Source organism: Muscardinus avellanarius (assembly GCF_963383645.1).
Source record: "Muscardinus avellanarius genome assembly, chromosome: 1".
Lineage (NCBI taxonomy): Eukaryota > Metazoa > Chordata > Mammalia > Rodentia > Gliridae > Muscardinus > Muscardinus avellanarius.
Window position 1 is genome coordinate 9353944 of NC_137786.1, and position 15106 is coordinate 9369049.

The 15106-nt window shown below is 39.6% G+C and overlaps 1 protein-coding gene across 4 annotated transcripts in view; it reads right to left on the reverse strand.

Moving 5' to 3' along the window:
- CTNND2 (catenin delta 2) overlaps window positions 1-15106 on the reverse strand; it is a gene marked incomplete at both ends in the record, with an annotated part of 995918 nt that overhangs the window by 94695 nt on the left and 886117 nt on the right. The window lies entirely within an intron of this gene.

Sequence of the window (15106 nt, forward strand, 5' to 3'; positions counted from 1 at the left end):
TGTGCAGAAGGAACCTGTATTTTCAAAACAGACAAAAGATTTATAACTTGGTTCTCCTCCACTGTCTGCCATTTCTTAGTTCAGCAGATTAGCAACTTGCCAAAAGAGTAATGTCAAAGATTTGACCTTCAAAGGGATCAATTAGCATCTCTCAGTACTGGAGAAGCTCCTGAAAAGTCCTGCTTCAAAGACTCAAAAGCAACTCAAAGCACACACCGCCCTGGATCCCTTTTGTACACTAAAGAAAACACAGTGTAAAATCTTTCAATAAGGCATCAGGGATCAGCAAAGACTAGTAAATAGCCATCCATATTCACAGATTCTACATCTGTGGACTCTACTGAATGAAAATGCTAAAAAATGCATTGGTGCTAAATACATAAGCCTTTTTTCCTTTTTCTTATTCCTTACATAATACAGTAAAGCAACTATTTACATAGTGTGTATGTAGCATTAGGTATCCTGAGTAATTTGGAGAGAATTTAAAGTCTGGGGAAGGGTGTTTGTAGGGTATATGCAAATACTATACTGTTTCATATAAGGAACTGGAGCAATTCAAGGGTGTCAATACCCAGAGACTGGACTCTGGAATCTATGACAGGGACAACTGCATTTCAGAAGTGATAGGAAGCTTTAATTCATGAAAAGTAGCTACAGAAATATACTGATACCCTAGCACTTTTGGAAATGGTTAAAGCAGGGTTCAATCTCTAAGTATTAGTATGCATATTTTGTTTATATTTTCTTCTGTTGTTGCTTCTGCTTGTATTTTCTCCTCCTTTGCTTGTTCAGTGAGGCTGTTCTTCCATTGCTTGACCTACAGCAAAGGAGCCATAGGCCAAACTGCAAGAAGAGTATCTGGGTGCTGATGGAAGGCTAAGGGTTTCTGGTTCGGTGATTGGCTCAGACTGGAGCTGAGGGAAGGTACTTGGGAGGAGAGCAGCACACCCAGCCTTGAGGGCTAGCCATGCTGCTGCTCTGCAGGATTCCTGAGCGGGCAGGAGCTCAGACACTTCACCCATCAGGACTCTTCACCCATCAGGACTGAGGCATTCCTAGTAGCCTACCCAGCCCTGAGCACTACTGTCAGTGTTCCACTTGCATTTAATATTTTCAACAAGCTCTTCAAGCCTGTCCTCTTGATTAAGTTGGTCTTTGAACATCAGGGGCTTATCAGGTGGAAAGGTAAAGTTAAAATCCTTTGCTGAACTGAAGAGGCTCATGATACCTCCATCTAAATGTGTATGATACAAGCTTATACTAAAACAAGGAACCAATACCTACCTTAAGTTCCTATTTTACATATATGCAACAGTTTGCTTTGTTTTGACTCTTGATGTTAATATTATTAGTAGTAATGTTGGCTGAAATCAGCTACTCAGTTAGAAACACCTATCTGTTATATACAGTAACATAAGGAGGAAGTTTGGTTCAGAATTATTTCTGGATAATTTTTTTTGTTTTATCAGAGCAATGAAATGTCTCATAGAAAAATGCTCAAATATTTCATAATTGGAAGAAGATACTTTTCCAGTAGATGGGTAGGTTGGTTTTCATTATTATTATTATTATTATTATTATTATTATCTATTATAGATCATACAGATTCTATATCTTGCCCCACTCTCCCATCTCTCCCTGTGTGTGTCAGTGTGGTTGGTAGTGATGCCTCCACTTATGTACATAGCATTGTGCTGCTTCCTTCCTCATCCTTCTTCACCCCTTCTGGACTTCCCTGAAGGCAGAGAGAAAATAGAAAACAAACGGACTTCAGATCAATGAAGTACCTTTGAGGAAACTCTTTGAAAATAGGTAGGAAATTGGCAGTGGTTGCAATGGCCGTAGTGTGAATGTTTTCAGAAAGTCATTTTATCTGGTTTACTTAATGAAAATAAGGCATGGAGTTCTATTTTTAGGGGTGTGTTGGTAGTGTGTTCAAGTTTAGGAAGAAGAGTGAGGGTAGGTAGGTTTCCATTGTAAAAGAAGCTGTGGCATAGGCTAGACCTGCAAAGTAATTAAAAATAATTAGGAAAATCTATGCATGACAGCAAAAAATACTTGGTTGGTATTATGACCTCAACTTATTGTGCATCCTTGATCAGCCCTGTGTTGGGAGTTACAGAAACTAACAGGAAGACTCTGTGAACGTGCCCATGGAACTTATATTCTGGCAGACAAGAACATGGCAGCACGCGGCACCATCTTCACGTTAGCACAACTCTGGTCAGAGTCAGGAAGCATAAAAAGCAAAAACACAGAAATATATTCTCATTTCTAAAGAGCTACTAGCTTGGCTAAGGAAATGATCTCACTATGCCAGAATCATATGGACTTATATGGCATTGTACACAGCTTTCCATAAATGCTGAACTTGGAGCGCGTGTAAATAAACACGAGAGACTTAAGACAAGGCAAAAAATGAGAGTTCCCACAGAAGCCTTGTGAGAGCAATGGGGCCTTGATTTGTCTTGTAAGATGGGCAAGGAGAGGGGGAAAGGAGGTGAAGGAGTAATTGGGGCAGAGGAAGAGCTGAAGGGATGGAAGTGGAATGAGCATGGTGCTAGCAGGGTCGGAATGAGAGTACCCAGTTGAAGGAAGGGATGGACAGCGACAGGGGAAGCAAAACTAATTAAGGCTGAAAAATGTAGGTGATGCCTTAATCCAAAAAGCTGGCAGTTGAACCTCATGATAAGAGAAGAGAAGGGAGGGGGAAGAAATGAGAGAGGAGGAGAGGGAGATAGGCTATGGCTCACATTCCTGGTAGCTGGGCTGCAATGTATACATAGAGAGGCTTCTAGAATCTGTAGATGGTCAGCTTCCAAGCCCAACTGTAGGCTCCATGCTGAGCATATTCTTGAACCATGTGAATTCAGTGGAAAACTGCATTGAACCCTAACTAGATAGAATTGTTAAAAAAAAAAGCCTGTGCTAAAATATGCATTAAGTTAACCTTAACCCTATCATCTTAGCAAATCAATAGAAGAAAGAATGTGATTTTGGGGGGTATATGAATTATTTAATTCAGTCTCCTATAGTATTTTACCCCCAAAACTCTTGGCAAACAATAACAAGACATGCAAAGAAGCAAAAAAAAAAAAAAAAAAGAAAGAAAGAAAGAAAGAAAGAAAGAAAGAAACATGACCACATATTAAGAGAAAAAGATAATTAAACCTGCAATTATCCAAGTGTTAGAAGACCCCCAGAAAGTGCCTTTATATGTGTTATATATGTAAAAATATTTAGTGGTACAGTGAGCAACATGCATGGAAAAAGAGAAAAAATCAGTAGGGAAAAACTATAAGAAGGAACTGAATGAGAATTCTGGAAGCAGCAAATACAGTAACCGAAATGAAGGATTTATAAGATGACCTTTACAGAGGATTAAAAGAGAATTTGAAAGAACCAATGCACTTGAAGAAAGACTTTTAGAAATTGTTAAAACTAAAAGCACAAGGTGAGAAAGATGAATGCAAAAGCTTGAATAGAGTAACCAAGACCTACGAGACAGTATCATGCGGTGTAGCACATATGTAACTGGAGTCCCAGGAAGAGATGAAAGTGAGAAAGCGGCAGAAGAAATACTACAGAAAACAATGATCTCATATCTGAAGAGCAGAGAGCATAAAAATACATGGAGGAAAACAATACAGTAACTGACTTATCACCAATATAACAGGGATAATGAGACAGGAGAATGTTCTTAAAGTGTTGAGAGGAAAACACAACTTAATCTCAGAAACCTACAGAGCAGAAATATCCTAAATGCCTCTTGGCAAAAGAAGGATATTTTCAGATCAAATGAAAAGCCAAGGAAATTCATCTTCAGCAGACGTGTGCTATCAGAAATTGAGGAAAAACATTCTGCAGGCAGAAGAGAAATGATAACAGACTTATATGAATTACTCTCATTTGGCAGAAGAAGCAAAACAGAGGTGAGGCTGCAGATGTACAGCTGAAGAGAAAACTCAGGAGAGAGTTCTGAGGGTAAAGAGGGGGAGAAAAGTCAAAGGAGAGGGCGAGAGGAAAGACAAAGGGGCAGGAAAAAAAACTATGAAGAAGAAACCAAAATACACAGATATATTAAACACGACTGGATGTATAGAGCAAAATTAGAAGAAAGACTAGGCATGCTTTCTGTACTAAGAAACATGGAGGCTCTTTGTGAGCAAACCCACTTGGTTGAAAAAAATATATGGGCAGAAAAGTTCATTGTGTATTATTCACACCAGGGAAATACTGTGTGGTCCTTAGAGAAAGCCTCTAAAGTGTGTGTGTGTGTGTGTGTGTGTGTGTGTGTGTGTGTGTAAGGCAACAATGAAGGGGAGGTGGCAGAGACAATGAGATAGATGAAGAGGATGGACAGGCAGGTAGGATTCCCGCAGTGTGCATTAGCTTTGACCTGCTGTGGGCTAGAACTGGAAGGGAAAATACTGAAATAGTCAAGAGAATTCAGGAGATATACCACTGGAATGACCAATCCAACAGGATGGATCGAATGCATGGGCATGAAGAAAAAGAAGACAAGTAAATATTTCCATTCATTGTTCACTGGGGAAATAAGGGAAAGCAGAAAAATTAAGTTTGGGGTTAATATTTGAGAAATAAATTTGATGATTTTGAGAGTAAACTATTGGGCTTCTAACATTCTTTGAGTAATAAGGTCACCTTTAAAATGGACCTATCCGGCCGGGCGTGGTGGCGCACGCTTGTAATCCCCGCGCTTGGGAGGCAGGGACAGGAGGATCACGCAGGTTCGAAGCCAGCCGCGTGCGTTGGCTTAGGAGACCCTGTTTCCAAATAAAAATGTAAAAATAGGTCTGGGAGTGTAGCCCGGAGGTAGAAGGGCTTCCAGGAACCCCAGTACCACCACCAAATAAATAAATAAATAAATAAATAAATAAATAAATAAAAACAAATAAATAAAATGGACCTATCCATTTTTAAATGGACACAGATGTGAGGACTATGAACCTGTGGACTTAGTAGTTGATTAAAAGTTTAATACCATTTTCTGACTGTAACTTTTCTTTCTGACAAGTTAATTCAACTGTTCAAGTCTCAAAGTGAGGGAGGGCCACAGGGATTCTTATCTTCCGGTCTATCATGAATACTGAATAGCCTTTACTGTCGATGCTGCAATATCACGGATTGTTAAATAATAGCAGCATATTGCACATTCACATCTGTCTGCATCGGCCGGGTCCACACTGCCCCAGGTTGAGTGGCCTGCATCCAACGCCAAGGATGAGCCAGCCAGGACCCAAAGGACAGCATGTCTGCTAGAGAACAAGCCACTTGTCCTTATAATCGCTCTACTTTCCATAGTCATTCGTTTTGCCTGACATTGCTTAAACACAAGATTGAATAGAAATTTTATTTTAATTAAAAATAGGCTCTTTTGGTAGTAAATGGTTACAAGCTTTCTAGGTCATAGTAGAAAAAGAAATCTGAGTGTCAAGCAAGTTAAGACATTTGAGGAGGAGCAGGTGGGAAATGTTAAAAGCTTTGCTTTTCTTCTCCTCTTACTAATTGTCCCTTTGACTCTTGCCATGCAGGATAAACAGATGAATTTTTCCTTCTTTTTAAAAACTTTATTGGTACACTGTCAGTGCAGCAATTTTTTATTCTTTTTCACATACTGGGCTTAGGTACAAAATCTGTTCTTCCTGCCTAAGCCATTTCACAGACCAGCACCCTCCTCTGGCCTCAGGCTCCGTGAACACCACAGGAAGGAACACATCCTAAGCTCCCAGCTCCTCCTGGGCTCCCTGGCTCCTCATAAAGGGTTTGCTGTGCCCTTCCTCCGGCTCTCATTGCATCTCTCTGAGATACACGCCTCCTGCTCTTCATGCCTCTTCCATCTTTCAGGGCAGGATGTCCACCCCATCTGGTTTCTGGAAGTAGCCTACAACTATAGCTCAGTAATTCCTCAAGATTCAGCCTGATACATATAACCAAACATCAGCCAGAATGAAAAAAAAAAAGAGTATTTACCTTTAAACTTTTAAGCTCTTTTGAACCTGTTACTTTTAGTAATAGAATCTAAAAAAATGGCAATTTCTTTACACATGATTAAAAATTTTTTATTTTTTCAATTTTGGTAAGGGGGAGAATGTGGCAGTACACACTTAGAAGAGAATACAATTTAAAAACATGATCCTGCTGAAATCCTCTTTTCTATTTTTAGATTCTCAAGATTCAGCTGGGGTTTTTGAGGAAATCCATTTCATTTCTCATACTTCCTTTTCTCTAAACCTTTCTGAAATTGTTTGGCCAGGCATAAAATGAATGTCTAAATAGTCAAAATAAAGTTAGAGGGCCTTTCTTTCTTTTGCTTTTCTTTGAGGGCTTCAAGCTGAGGTTCTGAATTTGAATTAACTAGAAATTTCTCACTTTTGCCCTTTTCCCATATGGAGTATTTCCAAGGGAAGTATCATTAAAGACCCACTTAATAAAATAATTATTGGCTCTTTGATTTATTTACAACTCCCTTTCCAAGGAATTCTTATCTGCTAGACCCAGCTGCCCAAATTCCCCACTAGGTGTCCAAAGTTAATTAACGAGGAACCCACGGATTCGAGAGAAGGGGAGGCAGTATTGGTGAGATTAGGTTCTGGGGGTTAGGAGATGAGCACTGGAGTACTGCAACACAGGCACCTGATCTGACGACAGGGGTTTTCAGCCAAAGTATAGCACTTTCCTTCTGCTAGAATTTGGCTCGGGAAATCAAGTTATTAAAGCAAACCGGCAGAGAGTAGTCTGATAAATCACCTTGTCTAAGAAATCAGGCTTCTTCTTAAAATACTAATTGAAATTGCTTGTGTTTTAATTAAAACAACATCTGCTTTGGGCTGAAGAGCATGTTTTGAAAAGCAGAGAAGGTACCTTTCCAAAATGTCCTCATATCCACTCAATAAAGAGAAGCTCACAGGTTCTCAGAAAGAAAAATAGCACTTGGCCTCTCTGTGTTGCATGGTGAGTTCCAGAGCCTCAAGTCTTTCTCTGAGCACAAAATTATCAGGGGCAAGAGCACAGGTAAAGCAGGGGCCTTTGGTGTCTGATCATGAGTGACCCTCAAGAGGTTAGGTCTGCGGAATGGGGTGCCCATCCCCAGGGAATTTTGCTCCATGCAAGGCATGGACATGAGAGTGGGAAACAGTATAACATACAATGATGTATTTTACCTGAGAGGAACCCATGAGATTTTGGAGACCTCTCTTGTGCCAAGAGATACTACGTGGGCAACATGGCATTCCAAACGCACACAGGATAATGCCTAGGACATGTTTTGATCCCAGGCTGCAGACGAATTCTGAGAAATGACTGGAGTGATTCCTTGGGGAGGTCAAGGCATGGCCCTAAGGATCTGCTTACTCCCCAGAGAACACGCTCTCATGATTGAGGGTTTGGATAAAAATGGATTTCAAAAATAGATCCTGCCCCCCATTCTTCCCACTCCACTCTAGTTTTCCGAAGAAAAACACATTTCTCAGTAAGGAAAGATCGAGGGTAGGACATGGGTGAATGTGATTCTATGGACAACATTTCTACTTTCTTTGCTCAATCTTTATTTTCAGTTCCAGATGGACCATTATATGTTTAACTTTAAATATCACCAGGAATCTGAGTTTATAAGTGGCCTTTAGAATGGCCAGATCATTTTTTTATCTGAATTCTAAACAGATTGGGGCAAGAAAGCTAAGTAGGACTGCTCTTCCCCCATTCCCTGAGCCCCCAAAAGGATGAAATGGATGATCAGAAAGCTCATAGGTGGGTAAGGAGAGGGAAAGGGATGGATTTACTGTTTAAAAAGTAATTAACTTTGGGATAAAAAAGGACTCTTATTTTGTTCATGATTTCATTAGTGTGAGACGCATACTGCTGGGTATATATGGGGACTGTGTGTTCCTGACCCCAGCAAAGGTCTACTTTTGCCTTGTGCCCCCTTTGGGGGTGGACTAGGGAGGAGAAGATTGCCTGGACAGAACCTCAGCTAGTTGACAAAGTGAAATGAAGGTTAGCCAAATGTGAATAGTGGCTCGATAACACCAGTGTGTACTGGGATGAAGGAAAGAACAGTGCTTATAGGTCATCACAAATCTGAGCCAACCATCCAAATGGTAAAAGGCCAGGTAGCACAGAAGGCTGAAGCAGAAGGACCTTGACAACTGGGCTGGGCTCACAAAGCTTTGGACAGTTCTTCTCTACAGCCTAGGGAGACATGCAAGGGAGCTGGGAGGATGATCACAGTATCCCAGTTCTGGCCCGCCTGCCAGACAGCATGGCAAGCAGCCACCACCTAGGGAAGGCAAAGGAGGGTGCTCCATGGGCCCTGCCAACGTTACCACAGGGGTGGAGTGATCCTGCCAGCATGGGCCTCTGGCAGAGACTGAGTCACATTCAGAAAGCTTTGCGATTTCCCACACGATCTCAATCTTCTTCAAAAGCAGCAGTAGTAGTGTACACTTGTTTAGGGTCTTCGGTTTGAGGGAGCAGATGAGGTGCCTGTCTTTCCTCTGTTCCTGGAGACCATGGAAAGAGGTCGAAACACAGATCTGTTCTTCCCTTCCTCTTTCCACTTGGCATGCCCCAGACCTCATCTAGAACGGTTACTCACTATAGGTATTTGTTCTCCACTCTTTATTTATTAGTTAACTCATTCAGCAAATGTGTACTGCGTGTCTGTTATGGGCACAGCAAAGTGTGAGGCACTATAGTATGTAAGATAAATGCAGCCCTAATTCTAACCCTATCCCTAACCCGAACCTTCCCTGCTCATTATTTCAGTGGGGAAAACTGCATGGTGTCCATGAAAAGAGTAAAAGTCAATACAAGGATGAAATTGCACAGCAGAAATCTGAGCTAAGTGAGCAGATTTCTTGTCCAGTATGTGCTGCCGGACGAAGCTTTGAGTTCAAGGAATAGCCTTAGTTAGGAAGGGCCACCATAAGCTGGGATTTGTAACAGATGGGGGAGAAGAATGTAAAAATTCATATGCACTACAAGAATTTTGTTTTGTTGGGTTTTCTTTGCTGGAGGAGGGGTAAGAATTTAGTTAAAAGAAATGCCTGCCATCTTTGAAAGGAACTGTCCAAGTGCTGAAATGGGTGGCATTTTGCTACACATGCTGGAAGTGATACACTATTGTTGGATCTTTTCACCGAAGCTAATTATTATCATTCTTTAAAAATCTTTCCTATTCAGAAGGATAATTAGCATTTTTGAAGTGTGCAAAGACATGTATGGATGTACATGAACCTTTGCTACTGGGCCATGTCATTAAGAAGAATGCAGAGATCTATCTATAGCAAACTTATCACAGTTCATAGAAATAATGCATAACCATGGAAACAGAACAAATGAGAAGATATGGGAGAAGCTGGGCATCTTACACTTCTGTTATGATACTATATGTTCTTCAGTAGAACTAAAAGGGTAGGATGATTAGTGTGCAATAGCTTCTTCAGAGTTTCCCCGATAATAGAGTCCAAGGAAGATGAACCACCTCTTTGCTTCAATTGTGACATCTTCCGCAACTAAGAGGATGATCAAAGAAGAGTTGTAATTTAAATTAAAACCCTAGAACTGAAGACAGAAAAAAAATAGATTCCTTTAGAAATTTAAGTGTCTGCATGCTTTTAAAAAGCTTAAGAAGAAATTAAACTGGCTTTTTGATAATGTATTGGCATGAAACCCCCTTTCTTTAGTTAATCTTTTATTTAATTTGCTTACTTAGTGTTGTGATGATTTGGGATTTGTTTTCAGATGGAGGTTGATCTAGGTTAATCATTTATTCAGGAAATATTGATTAAGTCCCTACTAGGGGCCACATACTGTCCCATGTACATGGGATACTTTAGCAAACAAACAAAACAGGGTTCTAGCTCTCTTGATGGGCTTTTATATTCCAGGGGTGTGAGATAAATGAGAAGAATGGTCAGCAAATAATATATTATATACACATAATCTTTGCCTTACAAAGAGGTTATGTTGCAATAAACTATGGTAAGTTGAAGGTGTAAGTAAAAATGCATTTAAGGTACCTTACCCACTGAACATCAACACTTATCAATGTAGCACCCTGTAGAATAAGGGTTATTTACCTCTGTGACCACTTGGCTAACTGGGAGCTCACTGTGACTCTTGGTAATAAGGGAGAGAGGACCAGATCACATACCACTAGCCTGGGGAAAAATCAAAATTCAGAATTTGAAGTACAGTTTCTATCGAGTACGTATGTTTTTTGTACCATTGTGAAGTCAAAGAATCATAAGTTGATACATCTTAAATTGGGACTATATCTATACTGATCAATAGTAAGTGTGGCAGACAGAAAAAGCTTCTCTTGGTGACATAACATCTGGGCAAAAACTGAGTGAGGTGGGGGCTGAGTCAAGTGGATACCCGAGAAAGAAGATTCCCGGAAGAGGGAACAAGGCAAGATCTTGGCTCCTGTGATAAGGAGGCAATGAACCAATGACCATATAGAGCTATGGCTGTTGAGAGGCTTGGAAGATGAGGCTGAGAGGTAATGGAGAGCTGGATCTGATAGAGCTGGGTCTGTGTTGCAAAGACATCACTTTAGACTGAGGCAAGGAGGGTTTGGGATGGAGAAATGATACACTCTTATTCAGGTTTCAATGGGGTCACTCTGCTTGTTGCAGAAAGAATAGAGTGTACAGGTTGAGGTAGCTGCAGAAAGACCAGGAAGAAGTAATGATCGAGGTAAGAGATTATAGGAGCCCTGGGCCAGGGATAGAGTCATGAGGATGCTGACATATGTTAGATTCTGGAACAATCCAGAACAAAGACCAGATGTATTGATGTACTGACTTTGAAACTGAGCTGTGTATGAGTCAAAGAAGACTCCAAGATATCTTCTTGGGTCATACCAAGGACAATTGGCCATTTTTTTTGTAATGGGGAAGATTATAGAAGGATCAGGTCTGGGGATAACTCAGTTGTGGGCATGTTATATTTAAGACGCCCATGAAACATCCAGTGGAGATGCTGGACAGACAATTAGATATGAGATAAAAAATTCCTGCCAAAAATATGTATTTGGGAGTCATCTGCCTTGGGATTACTTTTAATGACATGAAAGCACATGAAGTCACCAAAGCTTTCAGTGAGAGTTGATAGCAGTGGAACTCATCCACATGGAATCTTTCTTCTTGTTCCTGATTCTAAGTCACTGAATACTTCTTTTCAATACAGAAAGTTCACTATAGCATCTTCCTACAAAATAACTACTTTTATGCCATATTTAAAGTAGAAGAGTTAGTAAAAGTCTCATTTCCTTTCTTCTAAGTAGAATACAATGTTATTTTTGTTATATTAAACTCTTTTCATTCAAGAAAAAACAGTTATTGATTCTGTAATGCCGATGACTTAGATACTTTCACTTCTGCTTCCAAATGACTGGCTCTATTTCCTGTCTGGCGACGTTTGATGGGAAAGGCTTAATTTAACATGGAAAATATGGAGCTTCAAATGTTCCTGTCTCAGAGAGAGTGCTAGATAACTGGCTTTTGAGAAAAAGAAGGTGCCCAGGAGCTAGAAAACCAATCGATAGTCTACTATTTTGTTATATTTTAATCCACCAAAAGAAATAAAACACACAAACACACAATAGCTAGTAGTCAGCATCCAGGCACTAGACTGATTAAGTATTGATTTCCCCCTCCATGTTATAAAGAAGCGATAGGATTTTATTGGAAGCCCTCGCCCTGTCCTGTCTAAAATAACTATACAAGGAAAAGAAAAGTGTATATGAAGACTTATATATTTTGAGCTATTAGTCTAGTTTAAATACACACAACATATAAAACTCACAAACATGTAAGTTAAACTCAAACGAAGTAGATATATCAAATTGCAAGTTTCTTCCCTGCCTTTTAATATACATTGGAAGTATGATGAATAATAGCATTTATTCAACAGAGAACTGAAGTCTGGTTTTCCTGTGAATAAGTAGCCAAGCACCTGCAAATACTCTTTTTTTTTCCCACTAGAGGATCTGATGGACATCGTGAAAAGGCAGAAGAAAAATTGTCTGGCTCCCAGATGACAACAGGTTTAATATGTCAACTCTGGCCTTCCAGCTGCTCAGGAATGGAGTCTTGCCCCTCTGTGCACTCATATCTCATTTCCCCCAGTTCCCAAGAGGCTACAGACAAGCTGCACCTTGGCCACAGAAGCTGGTCAGCTCTCCAATACCCACACTCCAGATGCTGTCCACTGGCACCTGTTACCTGTGGTCATTCTGCCAGACTTGCTCTGTAACATGATCGGCCAGTAATGCTTCAGCTGTCATCTCCAAGATACCACATACCTCCCCATCAGGACAGTGGTCCATGAGAACTTGTGTCTTTTCCCAGTAAGTCTCTGTGGGTTCAATAATTGGTAATTGGCCTGAGCATCTTCCCCGCTACAAAGAAAGGAGCATGAGAAGGCTTCTCTGGCCTGGGCTCCGACTACTTGCTCTGCCAGACACAAAAGGTCCTTTAAAGGTTTTATACCAATGGCTTTCTCCCAGTCCCCACTCCAAGGAGCCATCTTCAGAGGCTGCTTCTTCACTTAAATTCTCTTTGCCATAAATATCTGCATGCCCCCTACCTTGTCTTTGCTCAAGGGGTACCTGCCACCATTCCCACTTTGTCATCTCATTTCAATTCACAACCTTAAACTGGATGTCCACAAACACAAGAATGAGACTGAAACCTTTTCTCACACCGTATTAAAAATTAACTCAAAATGTACTAAATATTTAAATGTGAGACTGGAAACTACAAAACTCCAAGAAGAAAACCTAAGGAAAAAAATACACAATACTGGTTTGTATAATGATTCTCTGAATTTGACCCCAAAAGCTCAGGGAACAAAAACAAAAATAGACAAAAGGGATTATATCAAACTAAAAAGCTTTTATGGAGTGAAGGAAATAATTAACAGTATGAGTATACCACCTATAGATTATTAGGAGAAAATATTTGCAAACCATAAATCTGATAATGGGCTAATATCTCAAATATTTAAAAGCTTAAGCAAACCAATACCAATAAAAGAACCTGGTTTAAAAATGGGCAAAAGAAACAAATGGATATTTCTCAAAAGAACACATGCAAGTGGCCAAGAGACATATAAAACATGCTCAATATCAGTAACTAATAAAGAAATGCAAATCCAACCACAATGGGCTATCACCTTATGCCTGTTGCATAATCTTACATCTTTTTAATGAAAGTGAGTATGGTGGTTGATGTTTATAATCCCAGCATTTGGGAGGCTGAGCTAGGAGGATCATGGTTTGCGGACAGCCACAGCTACTTAGTGAGGCCTGTTGCAACTCAGTGAGACCCTGTCACAAAACAGAGGACAAAAAACAGGGCTGGAGGTGTAGCTTGGAGGTAGAATGCCCCTGGGTTCCATCCACAATACTGACAAAAAAAAATAATAAAAATAAAGATGAAGAGAAGTTTTGGCAAGGATGTGGAGAAAAGGAAATATTTGCATATTGTTGGTAAAAATGTAAATTATCACAGCCATTATGGAAAACTGTATGGAGGTTTCACACACAAAAAATTGAACTACCACATGACCTAGTAATTCCACTTTAGGGTATATATCCAAAGAATTAGAAATCAGTACATTGACTACCTATATATGCTCACATGCTCACTGTGAATGATTCACAATAGCTAAGATAGGAACTCAATATAAGTGTCCATCAATAGATGAATAGAAAATTAAAACATTATATATATATATACCTAATGGAATGCTAGTCAGACTTAAACTAGGAGGGAATTCTGTCATTTATAACAATACAGATGGAATTGGAGAACACTACACTCTGTGAAATAGGCAAAGCAGAAAAGGACAAATACTATATAATCTCACTTGTATGTAGAATATAAAACAAATAAACCAATGCACTTTTAGAAGCAAAGAGTAGAATGGCAGTTTCTAGAGGCTGGGATGGAGTTGGAGGCATGGGGAGACGTTGGTCAAGAGTACACATTTTCAGCAGATAGGAAGTGTGATTTTTTTAATATTTATTTCCCAGCATGGTAACTATAGATAACAATGACACATTTTATATTTTAAATGTTCTCACTATGAAAAGTGAGAAGTGTTTGGGGTGATGGGTATTAACTAGGTTTAACATGTTAACTAGATTTAATTATTATACATTGTATACTAATGATATTTACCATTATAACTGATCAATGTATAACAAAAACAATAAAATAAAATTATAACTCATGCTTAGGAAAATAAGCCAGACATAAAAGGTCATGGGAGAAAGGAAATGGAAAAAGACTGCTCAGTGGGCCTGGGGCTGCTTTAGGTCTGATGAAAATGTTTCGAAACTTGATAGAGGTGGTGGTCAGACAACACTGAGACATAACAAACATCACTGGAATTATACCTTTTAGAAAGGTATGATTATGTGAATTTCACGCAATTTGAAGAAAAATCCACCATCCTTTCAACTACAGCCTCATTGACCCAGCTGTAGTTTCCCCCCATAAACCTTTCTAATACACCAAGTAAATCATTTGTTTGTTTTACATTTCTTGTCTCTTGTATGTGAACTTCGCAAGAAAAAGATTTTCAGCTTCTTACATTTATTGATAACAACATCTAGACCTAGAAGAGGCCTGGAGTGAAGTAGTTTATGAATACATATTTGTTGATTAAACACATGGCCACATTACTTCTTTAATGATTCATTAATAGAAGATTTTCAATATTTATTAGGGAGATTTTTGAGGGGACTACAGATGGAACTCAGGGCCATTCTACTTCCAAGCTCCACCTCTAACCCTCTTTTTAAAAATACAGTCTGCTAAGTTGTTCAACCTGCGATCCTTCTGTCTCAGCCTCCCAAGTACTGGGATTACAGCCATGTACCACTACAACAGGCTCTTTGGAATTTTTAAAAAAAATAGGATTAAGGAGCCAGTATTGTCTCATTCAAAATAAATGAAAAATTGAGAAGGAGAGACGAGGAATGCATACCCTATCACACATAAGAACTAAGCAAACAGCCTAACAGAGATTTAAAAGATAGTCATGACAGGTTGAATGCTGAGCACCA